Source organism: Melopsittacus undulatus, chromosome 2 (assembly GCF_012275295.1).
Source record: "Melopsittacus undulatus isolate bMelUnd1 chromosome 2, bMelUnd1.mat.Z, whole genome shotgun sequence".
NCBI classification, from domain to species: Eukaryota; Metazoa; Chordata; class Aves; order Psittaciformes; family Psittaculidae; genus Melopsittacus; species Melopsittacus undulatus.
The window spans coordinates 73,632,821-73,650,392 of NC_047528.1; the positions used below are offsets into that span (position 1 = coordinate 73,632,821).

The 17,572-nt window shown below is 40.6% G+C and overlaps 1 protein-coding gene across 1 annotated transcript in view; it reads right to left on the reverse strand.

The window, feature by feature from the left end:
- The window catches only part of MID1 (midline 1), a 147,867-nt gene extending 130,568 nt beyond the window's left edge, over nucleotides 1-17,299 (reverse strand). Inside the window, exon 1 of the mRNA XM_005151430.4 lies at nucleotides 17,188-17,299. The gene's annotated coding sequence lies outside the window, so the exon portion shown is untranslated. The remainder of the gene's footprint in view (nucleotides 1-17,187) is intronic.
- Nucleotides 17,300-17,572: the final 273 nt, after the last annotated feature.

Sequence of the window (17,572 nt, forward strand, 5' to 3'; positions counted from 1 at the left end):
AACTGCTATGTTTGTAGGGGAACTAACCAGGGAAAGAGATGGGCCTGGGAGGCAATGGAGAGTAATATAAGCGACCCTACAATCTGGAAAAATCGAAAAGGAAACAAAAGGAGACAACAATGGATCTTGCAAATGGGTATAATCGGAAAAAGTTGTTGGCAAAATTTAGAAAATGGTGTAAAACCAATAGGAAATTTACTTTGTGAAGGGGGTTATATGTGGAAGAGAGCAAAGAAAGACTGGGGAAGATGGGGAAATCCCATAGAAATAAATCACCAATTCAGTAACTGGACTAATGAAACTAACATACCAAACAGTTGGCCCACTCCAAATGGATATTATTGAATCTGTGGTAAAATAACTTTTGCATTTTTACCCCAAAATTGGACAGGTTCATGTATATTAGGAATGATCAGACCTAATTTCTTCTTATTAAGAAGAAAACAATATAAAAGAGAGTTACAAAATGGAAAGACAATGAGTGGCCACCTGAATGAATAATCTATTATGATTTGGCAACTTGGGCAGAAGATGTATCCTGGGGATACAGAACTCCTATATGTATGTTGAATAGAATTATAAGGTCACAAACTGTGGTAGAAATAGTAGTAAATAAAACAGAAAATGTATTAGGATTAATTGCAAAGCAAAATACTAAAATGAAAACTGCAATATATCAGAATCGTGTGGTTTTAGATTGCCTGTTGGCTCAAGAAGGAGTGGTCTGTGGAAAATTTAATCTTAGTGATTGCTGTTTAGGATTAGATCTATTGTTCTTAAAAGAAGGAGGGTTATGTGTAGCTCTCAATGAAGAATGTTGTTCTTTTGCTGACCATACTGGAGTAGTCCAGGACACCATGTCTGAACTCCGGAAAAGGTTAGATCAACGTAAGAAAGATCGTGAGGCGGGCAGGTCATGGTATGAAAACTGGTTTAATGTTTCACCTTGGCTAACCACTTTGTTGTCCACTTTAGCAGGACTGCTTATCATGTTGATTTTGGGACTTATATTTGGGCCTTGTATATTATGCTATATTTTACACTTTATTAGGGAACGATTTGACATAGCTAAACTGCTTATTTTAACTATGAGGTCTGGGGCAAATTATAAGAGTGTATCTATTGATGAGGATGAAGATTGTTGTGAATATATTATGTCACGTAGGGGCTACACTGATTGTAATTGTGAGGTATTACCCTGTGAGTGTTCTGATAAATGTTGGGATTGTAGAAAAAGGTTTATTTGCAGTGCTGAGAATGAAAGCAGCATCTAATAAACAATAATAGGATAAAAAGAAAAAGGGGGGATTGTGAAAAACTAAAGAATAAGGTATTGTTTATTAAGATATATGTTAGGTATATATATATATGTTAAGCCCAATATAAAGGTTAGACAACAAAAGATATGAAATTGCTTATGCACACAGTTAACGGACACAGTTTATGCAAGATAAGATAAACCACAATCGCTTACACCAATTAAACCAGAAACCGTTTATGCAAACATAAGATGACCACAAGGTGTTACAGAAACTGGCTTGCAAGATGTTCCAGGAACTGGCAGAAATAAGACAAACCACTCCATATAAGGACATAAATGAAGGGTCAACTATGGAACAAAGGAGGAAGACTTCTTACTTCGGCCTCACCGACCACCGGGAGGCAGAGGTCGACCCCCTAGCAACAGCTGAAGCATGCGCAGAGTACCTCAACTACGTCATGAACACGGAAGTAAAAGATGTATAAGGGAGGGCTTTTTGAACTGCTCAGTACGGCAGTAGGCGGAGCGCAGACTCCCCTGCCGTCCAGCGCTGTCTTTGCTCATATTCTACTTGCTATAATTAATAAAATTCTAATTGGATTATGATCCGTTGTGGTCTCAATTTATAACAAGAAGTTTTGTTGGGGCTATTCCAGTGGTTCCTCCAGCTGCAGCTGAACCACTCCATGATGCTTTCCACCCAATTGCAGGAAGACTTCCTCCACCTCCATCAACTTGGAGGGAAGTACAGACAGGTACAAGAGACCTGTCAGCATAAACTGATTTAAGCTGTGTCCTCCCCCTGAGCTGAACAGGAGGTGTACAGTGGCTGTCATGGAAGTAGAACTGGGGGCCTAATTCATACCTATGCCTGTGTTGTTAACTTGGGAGAGCTGGGTTACAGCAGCCAAACAAGACAAATAAATAATTCCTTAGTTGCAGCATGGACATACGGAGACATGAAATTGTAATGGAGCCACAAACTGACCCAGTTCAGGCTTCCTGTGTCAGCACATTTGCATTTAAAAGAGAAAGATAAACCTGCATAATATTAAAGATACAAGCATATACCAAACCTTTAACATGATGCTTTAAACCACAGCCAAATTTGGCATGCTAAAACATCTGTGAATTATTTCATCCACTGAAACAAAATGCTGTGAATATTTGGAAAATGTGGTCAGCAGATATTACATGCTTAAAGTTGAACCAATAATTCATCTAGAGTCTGGACAGAAACTCCCCATGTCAGATTTGAGGATTTAGAGCATATTTTGTGGAGCAGCCCTTCTTAGTATGAGCACAGTCCAATTCCTAGTATCAGTTGCAATTTTCCCCCAGAGAATTTCCTGCTGGTGTGAGAACACTATCAATTTATCTTCCTCATTCTTAGTCATTCTAAAGGCTTTTATAGCTTTTGATCTTTTATACCATCTTAAATATTTTAGAAGAGACTATGACTCTTTTCATTACTCGTATAATCAGGATTTGGAGAACGGATATTCCTTGTACCCTCCCTAGCTACTGGAACATCATTGCTGGAATTATATTTAAGCAACTATATTTGAGATTGGAATCATTCTCTTGTTCTTATCTACATATCACAACTAAATCTTGCATTAGTTTCTGCTTCCAAACAATCACCAAATGATTTCTGAACATTGACCACTGCTGATGCCTTATGCAACCTTTAAAGCCTTTTCTCTTCTTATAAGCATATGTGCACATCTGTCTGGATAACAGTGTGGTAAGGAAGGAAGAATTTAAAAAATAAACATGGTGGTTATCTTGTTGTAAAAGCCTATAAAGAAACAAGGTACCTGTAATCTTTATCTTGAGGTAGCTAGCAAAATAGCAGAACAGACTTACGTATTACATAAGCACAGACATATCATTACGGCCTAGTCTAAAGATGATTATCCACGATATAATGGCATTTTCTCTGCCAGAATAGCTGAAGTATAAAAGTAATGGTGTGATTATATGAATTTATTACTGGGGTCAGGAAACCTGATCAGATTAAGTGCTTCTAACTACTGGAGACTTGTTTTTCAATGATGACACACATGCTTTTAAAATAAATTTTAAAAATTTCGTATTTTACATTTCATAATGTATCTTTTATATCATCTGGTCTGACACAAAATTTCACATTGAAATAGTTTTTAAAGATTCATGAGAATTCTTCACCACATCTTTCATAAAATGTTTTATTTCACATGAGTACTTTAGTCTCATTCACAGATCATTGGAACAGATCAAATTTATTTTGATAGAACAGCTCCCTGTTGAGAAGTTCAATTGTATGTCACCTTGACTGAAATGTTTTAAAGAATAAATGAAAAATTATTTCAATTAATTTTGCCATTAAATAGAAATATACTTTTTACTTTATATGTAGTATGTAGAATAGCACATTTAGTGCTTTGATATGGTCAAATTGAACAAAACAATTTCCCAGTCCAGATACACCCCAGAACACAACTTAGCCCTATTCTGGGGTTCTGTCACCTGAAAATGAAACAGTTTCAGTGGGTTGATTGTTTTGCAAGCATTTGGGAGGTCTTTCAGGGAGTTGGGGAGAGAAGAAACACTGGAAATTGCTGGGGAAGAGAGTACCACTGTAAGGGAAGTATATACCACAAAGACACAATATGCATTTCTGAACTATGGTAGGGAGCTGTCTCCTATGCTCTCTTAATTCATCGGTGTCACCAGTTCCTACTGCTTTTTGTAAGTACAACTGTAAATAAACTTCAAAACATCTTTCATATTCATTATTATAATCTCCATTTCAAGATAAGATCAAGGCATGACAAAATTTTCCAAAGGCTCCCTGGTCGTCATTAGCCAGCTCTCAAGTTCACAGTTTGTTTTGGCTAGTTGGTGTGAAGTAGACAAAGATTTTGCCGTTCTTACAGCAATCTTAGCAGCTCTGCATCAAAAAGTCACAGCTGCCCTGGAACACACATTGGCTAACACTCTACTGACATAAAAACCATCTCCTCCTCCAACTCTCTATGAAAACATCCTAGCCAATGATCTGTATCGTCAACAACAACCAAGGTATGATGTTAAGTAATCATTTTCATCCATATAAAAACTTTAATATTGTTAGAGACTTCTCATATAGCACCCACCTGTCAACTTGGAGCACAAGTGGCAACAGACATGGTAATTTGTTCAGTTATTCCCGTTCTCCTAACCTCTCTCTCTCTCAAAAATTTTTGCCCGCAAAATGCAGTAGTGTGGTACAGAGAGCCTCTTATTTCATATAAACAGACTTTCACCAAGAGCCTTCCTATATTTCCTTTTTTATTTTTAAATAGGAGTCTTTCAACAACAACAAAATAGAAACAAACCCCCCAAGTGCTACAGTTCACCCATTTGCCATTTTGCATCCTATTTCTGAAACAAGAGTTGACAGGCCAACATATGTGACCAATAAATGCTATTCACAGTTAAACTCTGCAAATGGTGATTGACGTGGAGCCGGGCATTCCATTAGCCAAGGGAGTTATCAACTATAGAGCAGCCAAAATAAACTCTGAGAGATTTCCTCTGGGTGTTAATCACTAGGAGTATCATTCTTTCCCACACACTAGGCAAAGATTCTTGACCTTATGATTTGGAGCAAAACCACCCCTGTTAATTAAATAATTTGTCCATTATCACCTGAAGACATACGTAACCTTTTCACCCTATGATAGAAAGAGAACAGAGTAAGTAAACAAATGTCTATTGTAAATATGACTAAATCCCCAAGCTTGCTTCATTTGCTCCAGTGCATAAGCCGTTCGAGTATTGGTTAGTGTGTATCTGTACAGCAGAGCATACTAACACCTATTTTTTAGATCTCTAATGGATAAGTCTTTGCATAGCACTTTAAAATGAAACAGTCCACAGCTGGGAAAATTACTTAAGTCAGTCACCTTTGAATTCTAATGGCTGGACTTATGCCTGGCCTCGAAAACAGCATTGTACAGTACCTGTCCATATCATAAAACTTCTAACTGGTGTCACATCTTTCATAGTACTTTTCGCTGAGATGATGTATCACAACATCAAAAGTCACAAAAATATGAAGCTCTTTTTCCTAACAGCACTTTATGGTTAAAAAAAAAATGCACAGATTTTTTTACAACAATGCTGTCCCATTAATTCTGACTTACAAATTTTAATAATGAAGATGCATAAAGTTATTGGTACATATGACTTTTAAACAGATTATGTATACCTCTAGCCCTCAGGTCAGGGTTTTAGGGAATGACAAAAAACATATATTTACTCACACTAAATAATGACCTCAGGAATGAAAAAGCCTAAAAACTTGCAGTTTGATCAGAAAACTAAGCCTTACATTTTAGCTGCTTTTAGAAATGTTAAAACCTTAACACCCAGGAATATTGCAGTGACTTTTCAATATCTGTTAGAATGAAAGGCTTGCCAAGAAAACAGTTTCCCAGATGATTTATACAACAAAACTCCATTGATCATCCCATTACGCCTTTACACTGCAAAGCAAAGAGGCCTATAAAGGACAAGTACCATCAGAAATGATTCTTTCAAGAGATAAATTAGACAGAATAATGGAGGAAGAATGAGAAATTGCAGTGACTGTTGGTGTGTGTTTAACCCCCTTTTTATGCCTTCAGAGGTGCTACATCCTCCTTACCTTGCTGTCTGCTGCCTTCCTTCTCTTTGCCTCCAGGCTCTTGAAGTTTACGAACTATTCCTCCCCTCACATCTGCGCTTAGCAAGGCAACTTCTGATTCTGTAGCACTGAAAAAAAATTCTATTTTCATCCTCAATTTCTATATAAAGGCTGCTTCTTCTGCTTTCCTAATCCAATTTTAAGAAAAGAGTCTGGTAATCTTTTCTTTCTCTGCGGGCTCCTCCTGATCTCCTCTCCCACATAGTTGTTTTCCCTCTGGGCCTCTCTCTGTCCCTCTCTTCTGTACTTTATTTTCTGAGTAACCTAGTCTAGTCTCAGGAATGCACCCTGGTATTTAAAAATGTACTGCTGTCAAGAAAAATAGAAAGCTGCTTCCTCTGTTGTTATGTAGAAATAGCACACAAACAGACAGAGCTGCCCCTTTCTTTTTCTTTTCCCCTTCCTCTACCTCTTCTAAAAGCACCTCAAAAAGGCAAACCCATTTAGTCAATCGTTGGCATAGCGCTAACCAAGGGCACAATGTCAAAAAGATGTTCAGAAAGAGTAAAAAAACATTTTCAGGTTTAAGATTGCAAAGGAAAACTTCTAATTTCAGTTCATTGATATAAGGAAGAGAAATTCTAAAAAGTGCTACCAGTTTTCTTCTTTGCCATACTTCTAGCTGCACAGTGACAGGATAGGCATGTTAGGCTGGCAAAGCCTACCTCTCCTGGTGAGGTTAAAAGCACATTTGAAAAGGAGAGGGATTGGGATGGTCTATCTTCTCTTCCTTCAAGACCACTTTTCCTTCTGGGTTTATCCTACAGTTCGTGAGCTCTAGTGTTGTCCAGATGTCTGGGGAAGGAGCAGGAGGTTAAAGACAAAAGTCAAAAAACTGGAGACAAGGAAGTGAGAAGACAGTAACAGAAATCTCAAAGCAGGGTCTGGGTGGAGGGGCAACAAGGCTCAATCCAAAGAGGTAAGTAAAATAAAATAAATCACTGGACTAGGAGAATGTACTGGAATTAGTCTGAAAATACAAGAGAAGCTTGGGGAAAAAAAAAACCCACAACACTATTTGTTATTAGTCTCTCTTGGGGCATACCTACCTCATCAGCTCAAGACAAATAGGAAACTGAAATGCATTTCTTCACAAACCTGTTTTCTCTGGTAACAGTTTCCAGATTTTCTAGACCACAACGACACAATCTGTCTTCCTAAAGCTAATTCCTCTGCAGTATTTACAAGTATAAATTCATAGAAACAGACAATAGAAAAAATCATGGAAATAGACAAATTAGACAAGATCCATGATCTAATACGCCAGGATTTTTGGTCCAGAAAGATAGATGATGCTTGAGAAACAAGTAAAGCCTTTTGTGGGCAATCATGCAATAAAATCAAGCTAAAGAGAGAAAGGTTTTTTTGTGGGTTTGTGTTTTGGTTTGCTTTGCTTTTTTTTTTTCCTATGTGGGCCAGGAAGCACCTTTCTTAACTCAGCCATAATGTGAGCTTTAACAAAGATAAATGTAATGTCCTGCACCTGGAAAGAAGTAATCCCAAGCAGCAGCACAAGCTGGGGACGAACTGACAGGCTGAGGAGCAGTTCTGCTGAAAGGGACCTGGCCATGGTGGCAGGCAGCAAGGTGAGCAGGAGACCATGGTGTGCTCTAGCAAAGAAGGTGTCCAGCAGTCTACTGGGCTGCACCAGCAAAAGCACAGTCAGTAAACCAAGGAATATGGCTATTTCAGTCTACTTGGCACTTATTAGGCCGCAGCTGGAATACTATGACCAGGTTTGGTCCCCTTACTTGGAGAAGTTGTGAAAGGTCCAATGGGGGTCACCAGGATTATTAGGGGATTGGAGAACAATATATGAAGAAAGGCTGGAGGAACCAGGTTTGCTTATCCTGGAGAAGAATCAAGGGGGATCTAATAACACTTCCTGAATATCTAAAAAGTAGTAATAGAGAAAATGGAGCTACTTTCTTCACAAAGACCTGCTGACAGGACAGGAGGCAGTGGGCAAGAGCAGCTTCAAGGGAAATTCTACCTGGATATAAGAAAAATAAATAAATAACTTCTTCCCCATAAAAGCAGATGGAGATTGGAAGCAGCTGCCCCTGAAGTGGTGGACTTCATGTGCTGGAAATGCTGAAGATTGCTTGAATAAGTTGCTGTAGTGACCTGTGTTAAAGAGAAGGTTGGACCACATAATCTCCAGAGCCCAATCAGAATTTTCCTGTGAATCCCTATCTGTGCATAGTCTTGCAAGTTGTATGGTGTGAGTCTGGAGTCATCAACTCCCTCAAGCATGAGACTTCTACTACTCTGGCAATACAAGATATTTATTTCTAGTAATTCCTAATCTTTCATAAGCAGTTTACACTTTGTCTTTAAAGGGAGGAGGAGCAGGGGAGGCAATAACCGGCTTCTCTCATGAGAGCTGCTTCTGCAGTCAAGACATTCAAGGGGAGTTATATTGCGAAAGAATTCTTTAACCTTCAGTAACAAGGCTTAATTAGGGATCAAGAACAAATGTTACAGCACAGAAGAGGCACCTCTGAATGCTCATTCATATCAGGCTTTTGTTCCAATTAAGCTGGTTAACAAGGGATGTAAGAGCATTTGCATCTGAAGTATACTCAAAGCCTTCAGATAGTGATTACAATTGTAAATTTTACTTGAGCTAAAAATATCTGAGTAAGTGGGACCTTTTGAAGATCAGATGCATTTGTGAAGCATCACTGAGGAACCTGTACAGCTCTTAGCTCATGAAAATATATCAGCACTGCAAGGAACAAGCTCTACTGAAACCCAAGAACAAATTTCTGCTTATTTAAGAAAATATGAATGAAATTTAAAACTAAAAAAAACCCACCAAACAATAAATGGGAAAGGAAGCCTGCTCTCACAGCTCCAGTTGTTCTGTTCAGGTCACAAGGGTGCAAATTTACTAATGGGCGTACTTGAATAACTGTGATAACACAGTATTTTGAAGGGGGGACCCACCCCATCTTCCCAATCCCACTGACTTCAGCAGGAAAAAAATCAGGGTTCAGAGGTGCCCATCTTAGATCAAGAAAGGATAAGAAGCAAAAGATACAACCTTGCAATATCCTACACTGGCTACACATCAGTAAGGACCACAGCTATGTGCAGATAGGTAAAGCTACGGAAAAAAGAGTTTTTCTTTGCTAGCCCTATACCAAAATACTGTAACGGCAACAGATTGTTTTTCCATTGCAGAAAAACACAGTAGCATTTAATCCTCTAGTTGTTCCCTGATGTACCACAATTAGATTCCTGGCAACGAAAAAGCTTGCCTTACAAGTCGAGATGGAAGAAGAGAGGAAAAAAACCTCCAAAACAGCATAAATATGAAGGAAAGTCCTTGTGATTTTGTTGAAGACTGAAAAAAACAACCTCGGTTTTCCCAAGAGAAATACTGATGACTTCATATGAGACCTTGCATTTCACAAGGAAAGTACAAGGCATGATTCCTTTAATCACCTGTTTTACATAAACATCCTAGTAAAGTTAAATATGTTATTTTCTACCTATGAAAAACCTGCACAGGAAAAACATACATGGCTACATGAGTTAGCACAGCCATTCTTTTTTAATGAGCTTTACATGCAAAAGGGACAAGATACTTTTCAGAATTTGTAGCTAGAATTTTGTTGTGACTAAATTCACTCCTGTTTGTTGCACAGAGGACATGTATAAAAGGGAAACCAGTTTCAGAAGGTTTTGTTTTGTATCAGTTTTTCCCAGATCTCTAGAGTTAGCCTGAAGGATCCTTTCAGAGAGCAAGTAAATATATATAAAATATTAGGACAAGGCTGCAATGCAAAAAGGATGTTAAATTGCTCATCCAACGAGATGACATAACGAATACTGACATAATTTCCAAGCAGCAAAGCAAAACTAGGTCAAATCACATTGACCTATCTAACATAATAAGCCTTTTTTTTCCAGATTTTTACAATGTAGACTCTGTCTGCGGGCATTAATGTCCCCTGTTATCAATGTATAGTGTTGTCACTCTGCTTTAATGTCTTATCACCATGTTGTGTTAATTAGACCAAAACAATATAGTGCACTTTTGAACTGCATTTGAAATCTCTGCATAAACTATAATTCTGAGGTTAACCAGTTAGAAATTAAGTCATTAACTCTTTACAGTCACTTGTTACAATAGGTGTTACTAAGGCTGGTGGTGGAATAGCACAACTCTGCAGACAGGTCAAAATTTAAACTTCATAAATTCAGTAATTATTTGTCAAAAACAATGTCTGCATAGCTAACATCTGTCAGCAAGCAACACGCATGCTAATTTTGATGCCACTTAATGCAAGGCAGAACCCAGGCATACACACTCTCCTGAACACCTCATGGACAAATATGGTCTGTGCCTGGCCATCACGTGCTCCTGCCCAAGAGCTTTACCCACTTCCAGTGCTTTGAAAGGGATAGTCCTTTTCCTTGCTCAGGGCAACCTTCCCTTCCCCTGCTCTCATCATTCCTCTGCACATCAGATTTACAGCACGTGTATTTGTCTGTGGGACTAACAGTTGTGTAGGTTTCCGCCTACAGCTTCTCATGACTCCCACAAGAAAAGAAACATGAGAAGCGAGAGTGATATCTGTCTGTATCCCTGCCTCCAGAGCTGAGGTAGGACCAGACACAAGGCTGAGAGCTTGAGGCCCCAGCTACACCCAGAGAGCTGGAGCTAGTCAGGAAGGAGGAAAAAAGCTGGGGCAGGAGACAGCTGGCAGACCGTGGTGGTCCACAAAGCAGAAGGTGCCAATAGAGCTTACATCTTCCTGTAGAATACATAGATTATACAATAACAGAGTAATCTTAAGTGAAAAATACCAATACGTTTCAATGATAAATCCCCTCAAACACTTTTGAAGCTTGTTTGGTGATAAGAGCACCTTGAAACAGATGCTGGCTGGCTTTATGACCACCAAAACCAGAACTTTTCTGAGAACCATTTTGCCATAAAATACTGATTTCTCACCATTTTTGGAAGAAAACACTCTCAGCTAAGATTCTAATAAAAAAAAAAAAAACAAAGAAAAAAAGGAGATCCCAAAGATGGGGGGGGTGGGGGAAGGGAGGTGAGTCTCATCTGAGCAGATTGTCTCTTCACCTATGTAGTGCATCAGCTCACCAGTATCACAAATGAGTCCAACCTACCTCTCTGGTGGGGTCTCTCAGAGCTCCTGCTGCAGCTGTTCAGTAATTAAATACTTGCAGACCCAAAGAGCCAAGTTAATACCATTAGTCATGTGCACCTGCTCTGGGAGCAGGGGTGCCAAAAGGAGGTGGTGGGTGATGCCACAGGCCTGCAGGTGCATGAGCAACACAAAGCAGCTGGGGGTCAGTGTGATGGGAAGCTGTTGGTGCCTCCAGAGGCATGAGAAATATGTGAGCCTCCCTACCCCAAAATGTGGAGCAACTGTCATAGCATGTTACCAGCTCCTTTCTGGAGTCATGAAATACCCCTCCATAAACATTTTCATTACAGTTTATTACACTACAACAAAAACATCCTAGCAGCCCCGTGGATCTCCTCATTTACTGTTCCACTAAACCAAGAATAAAAGCCTGGACTATCTTTTGTTTGTTTTACTACCTTAAAGTTTTTCTAGCTTCCAGCTATGTCAACACTTATGCAATCAAAAAAGTTTTATCATACCTCAGGGCCAAACAAACATCACCTATTTGCCAGCTTTTTTGTCCTCCCACATCCCTCTGGGAAGATATGAATAATAATGATAAACAACTATAACAGGACAACAAATAGGAAATAATTTTAAAGAATTAAGAGCTATTTTTATTGTTTAGGAAAGAGATCAAAATCAGCTTCCTACCCTTCAGTGCCTTTCCCATCGCCCCCCAACGCCACCCATACAGGGTGGATTCTGCACTGCAAGCCAGGGATCTCAGGGATATACAGTAAGTCCTTACAGCTTGCTAAAGCATTACGAGCTCTAAGCTGCATGTCTGTAATAAAAGACTGTGAACCCAAGAACTGCCTGAGGAATGGAGTACCCTGAGAAGTCTGAAATTCAGTTCAAACAAACTCCGGCACACATTCAAAAGGATATTCACACAGTTGTATGCAAATACAGGTCTGCTCCTTTCAGCTCAGTCTTCACCCACAGCCAAATCAAATTGTTTCTCCAAATGCTGAAGCATTTGCTGAGCTTCAGCATATCCCCTGAGCATTTACCACCGCCAGCATCTCTTTCCCAGCAGTTCATTTTCCTCGACCCCAGGCTCCAGCAGACCCCTTACCTCTGGTGCTACTCAGTGGTGGGACTCTAAGGTCTGACAACTTTTTGCAGAGCTCAGAAGCTGTGGAAGCCCTCCGTGCCGCCAGCTGCCTCCCTGTCCCTCCCCAGTGGGGAAGTCCTGGGATCAGGCAGGGGTGGGAAGCCGGCAGCCAGCACAGCAGAGTGCCCGGCAGGCGGGAGGGAAAGAGCCAGAGACTGATCGCATCAAAGGTAGGAGGCCTGGTGGGGATCAGAGAGAGGAAGATACACATCTAAATAATTCAGACACTAATAAAAGCTTTAGGTTGGGTTCTGTTCAAGACGTGAGATGAAGCTGAATTTTGATGCAATTCAGGCTGCCATCAGTGTGGAGTGCGGTGTTACTTAATAACCCGACACTGACAAACCAACGTTATTTTAAGAGTATTCCACATAAAGTTAATGAGGAAAGTGGCTATGCCTGGTTTTGTATTTTTATAGCTTTAGGTTGAAATTCTACCATGGGAAGATTTAGGGAACTTCAAGTCTGACCTCTACAGGCAGACTGCTGAAATAGGTACAGTATCTTTCGATCACAGATTGTACACAGGACGTTTAGAACTGGAGAAAGCTAATGGATCATCAGGTAACACATGGAACATCTAGTTATCATCATTGCATCCCTAAAGCCGTCTTTTAAAAACACTACTATCTGTAACACCATCCGTGGTAATTTGTATTCTACAAATGTTTTCTTGTAAAACGTAAAGAGGGTGCAGCAACACCAGAAAAAACACATACAGCATGAATTTTTTATATTCAAAAGTATTACGGGGTTTTGTTTCTGCTTTTTATTATCCCTCCCCCTTCCTCCCCAATCTTCCATATGATCTGCTCTTCCAGAGCTACAGAAATAAACATTACTTTGAAACCGGTAACATCTATTTGCATCTTGCAAAACTGATGTTTTTAAATGCCCTGATTGGTGCCACCTTTTTCTAATCAGAACCAACCACTCTAACAAACTACCCTTTGTCCGGGGAACCCATCCCCTCTGTTCCCACCAACCTACAGCACATGTTGCTATAGCTACCCTGCATGTCTATTTACCACACAAGTGATCAAAGGCAGCAGACAACACACATACACACACGCACAAAAATCCTCACCAGGCTTCCTACTGAGCAATGTCCAGCCACTAATTAACTGATACACTCCCAGCCTCCGGACTCTGCACACTTGTTTTCTCTATTTGTCATGGTATACACACAAAAAAGCAGCATTCTCTGAGATGCTCATTCTTCCTTTGCAGACCAAACAAACAACAAAACATCACAGAATCAACTTTAAAGGAGAATTTCTGAAAGCAAGGCGAAGGATTACAGCACTCCAGGGTAAGAATACAGCTTTTCTACTGAGGAACGCATTAAGGGTTTTAAAAGGTATGCAAAAGAAAATAGGAAATAAGAAACACATGCTAAGAACTTCAACAGCTGTAAGGAAAAGGCAAGATTTTTGAATTTTGCATGTGTTTTGCACTGAAATTGCATGCAGCATTTATTCACTTGGTGAATTACATGCACACTAAAAGTTATATGACTACAGTCATGATAAGTAATTGTATTCACTTAATGTGCCTTAAAACCACAGTTTTTCATTTTTAGGTGGCCTGTCAAGTTAACAGTCTTTCTGTTGAATCTCATTATGTGACAAAGAGTGCAAGTCTACCTCGATCAAAGTCAGCGGGACTTCAATAGAAAGAGGCCAAAATAAGGAGCTGCATTTGTTTGTCAATGCTGCTTCCATGAACTGCACTTCAGAGACATATTGTGGGTAAGAGTGAAAATGAAGTATTATAATTAATCAAACTTTTGATTTTCTGTGAAGCAGGCTTAGGGAAGTTAAAACAGAGACCACAGTGCCCTCTCTAGTTCTGCAGCAAACTCAGGGAATCCAACCACTTAACTGTGTCCAGCCACACAAAATCACTTCTTTACCACATTAAGACCAAGCATATTCTCAAGAATTCCCATCACTTGTGAGCTTCCTTACTTAGGAATTGCTTTTTAAATAATAAACTGAGTCAAATACTCTGCAAAGCAGAAAATGTGTTACCTGTAAAGTATTTCTTCTTAACAGGTTATTTGGGCTTTTTTCTTTAGCAACTATGTTAGATACCTGTGGAAAAAATTGTACTTCTACTTCCTAACACTAGTCTTACAGCATGCTAGCATACTCAAATGGGTATATTTCCTGTGGATGCTCTTACAGGTAAACTGTGACCAGTGTACTTTCCCAGGTGTCATATGCACAGAAGTAGGATTGAAAGTTTCCCATTTTGGTTATTGAGACTTATATGTGAGGTCATTCTATCAGGCTGCAAGGAGACACCTGCTTCTGAGGTCTTCAACTGTCACCTAAAAATGGCTGCTTCTTTACACAGTCTCATTTACAAATCTCAGCACAACTTTACAACTTCTGTTACCTGTTACAGAGTATTTGCCTGGCACAGTAGTAAAGTAGGTTGAATTTTATCAACCCCACAGGCTGCGTATTACATTTCTACAGTACTTCTTGCACTTCTTTTGGAGAAATCAATGCGTTTGTCTTGCTACGTGCTATTGTCCAGCACCTGTGGGTTGTCATCACCGTAATACATGGTTTCATTCCAACACCCGCAACACACTGCCTGCACAATGGTTAACTCTGCAACCCAGAATTAAGATACAACTCCTACCAAGAGCTTCTCAAAGTGGGAGCATTTGCTCTCAGTTTGTGAAGAGGAAAGAGTTAACCCACGCCCTCCCTGCCTTAGACCTAGCTGGTCTAAGGATGAGGAAGGGAGCACTGGGGAAGGGCAGGGAAAGTAACAGAACAAGGAGGGAGGGAGGGCTGCAAGGTGGAAGAGCAGGTTAAAAATGCTCTCTTTTGCTTTGGATAGGGGGACCATAAAAAGGCCAACAGACAAGTCACCTTCTGCATGCTCCTCTTTCCCACAGTTTCAAACTAGAAGCAGGAGCAAGGGCTCCAGCTGCACATGACTTTCCTGTTCCTAAGCATCTGCCATAATGGATTTCTTAAACATTTCATGCAGTTAATTAATAGCTCATCATCACCTTCTCGTCCCACTAAAACATGAAGTCTGCTGCCAGGGGCTAACGCACCTCTTCCTTGACTTCCACATCCCTGGGTCTTGTCTCTGGGCCCCTAGCAGCACACATGGACTTGCCCTGCCAAACGGCAAATAATTGTGCACAACACAACCATCAAACCAAGAGAAATACCTCTACATTGTTCACTTGGCACGGGGGAGAGAAACCGCGCTCACAGGGCAGGTGTTTAAACAAGCTCTGGCAGCGCTTCAGCTGCTGCTTCCCTCCCTCCCTCCCTCCCAAAATCCCTCGGGCAGAGAGTGAGAGGAGGGGGATGTAAGGAGGCCCGGACCCCTCGCTGTGCTCCGGTGGGGGAAGGAGGGGAGGCACGCACCTACAAGGACGGGACAGGCCCTGCAGGGATAAGCCCGCCTGTGCCTGCACCTTTTTTTAGGCTGGAATGTCTCTCCCCCTTCCCTTGGAGAGGGAGGGAGGGAGGGTGCGTGTGTGCATTAGCATTTTTCCCTTTTCCCTATTCTGCCTTACTTGCTTTGCTCTTTCAACCCAATAATCTTCATTACCCGTGAAGCTTTATTCTTTAGGCAGAAATATTTCAGGAGAGTAAAGTGCAGGTTTCACAGAGCTTTTTACTTTTTATTACTGCCATCCTGAAACATTCCTGCTTCTTTCTCATTCCTCATTGGCAACCCCCTGTGCCAAAGTACCCTCTTGTGGGGATAATGGTTTCTGATGACTACATGCATCCAACTGAGCAACCTGCATATATAAAATGCCCTTCATTTTGCTTTGCAAGGACAAGAATTGCCCTCTATCTTTGAAGAGTTATAAAAGCATTTTGGGTTTTTTTTTGTTGTTGTTTTTTTTTTTGGCTGATGGAAAATACCTTTCCTGCTCCCATCACCTATATTCTCTCTTTCTTCACTCTTCCCCACCTCCTGTAACTTTAGGAAAACTGATGTAAGGAAGCTGAGTTTTCCCACCATGGTTTCAGAAAGCAAGCAGAAAACAAATGGTCCATTTGCACTACAGGTGCAAAATCCTCACACGTGCTTTCCCTGGACATGCACTATGAAAGTCCTACTGAGATCTGAATGAATAACACCCACACAGAAAAAAACCTAGAAAACTTCTCTCATTTCCTCATATTTACCCATTGCCTACCTAGAAAACAACATATGAAGTGCAAGTTTCGGAAGTGGACTGGCAAGGGTTTCCAAACTGGGACAGATCTCTGATTCAGTCTTAAGATACAGCCCAGCCAGTTTTCCTTGCTCCCACAAGGCTCTTATAACCATGCATTGTTGTAAAACTATGCACAGTGAGAATCAAAATCATTTTGCCACTGTGCCTTTTAACTGGGAGTGTAAGAAGAATAAATGCTCCTTTTGTCTCCTCAGGTGAATAGAAGTCTTAAAAAAAAAAAAAAAAAAACAACCAAGAAACCCAACGAACCTCATTTGAATAATCTTGGGGGGGAAAAAAAGAAATCCCTAGAAAACCCATTTTAGAGTACTTTTGTGAAGCTGTAAGACAGCTTGAAACTACTACATTTTAAAACAAAATCAGAGGATTAAAGCCCTGACAGGCAGGGAACTCATGCAGAGCTCTTTAATAAATTATCCCTGGGGTGAATTATTGGCATATTTAGGCTTATAACACAGCAAGTTCTTTCCTTTCTCATGTCACAAACAGGGCTGCAAGACAGACTACACAATGCGTTTAAAGCATGGCAAACTGGAGTTGACTTACAGCCCTCACAAACCACTCTCATGCCCCATACAAACCCATAACCACACAATGACCTGCATGGCATTGCTGCCGACCAGAAGAATTAGGCAAAAACCTTCCAAATGGTACTACCCGGGGATCTGCGAGGCTGCAGCTCCTTACCTGCCTCATGGTGAGATTCCCATCATCCATCCAGCCGGTATGGGGCTGCTCACACCACGCTTCTGTCGGCAGGGCAGAAATCCATCAAGTTCCCACTGTAAGCGAGTTTCCCTCCCTCCTTCTCTTCCCTCCCTATTATTTCCACACACACACCTTTTTATCTTTTGCTGAGGGTGGGGGGGAAAGTCTTAAGACAATGTCAAGTTTCCCAGCCTTCTTTCCCCAGCCTATTAAAAGTCAGGAGCGGGGAGGCAACTGTCCGCCTGGCTCTTATTTCAAACCACAGCCCAGGGATGTAGTAGTTGGCTGAATTGGGCCATGAAACAGCCTCGCCAATCAGGAGAAAGGGGAGGGAGGCAGAGCACATAAAGGCTGCCTACATGAG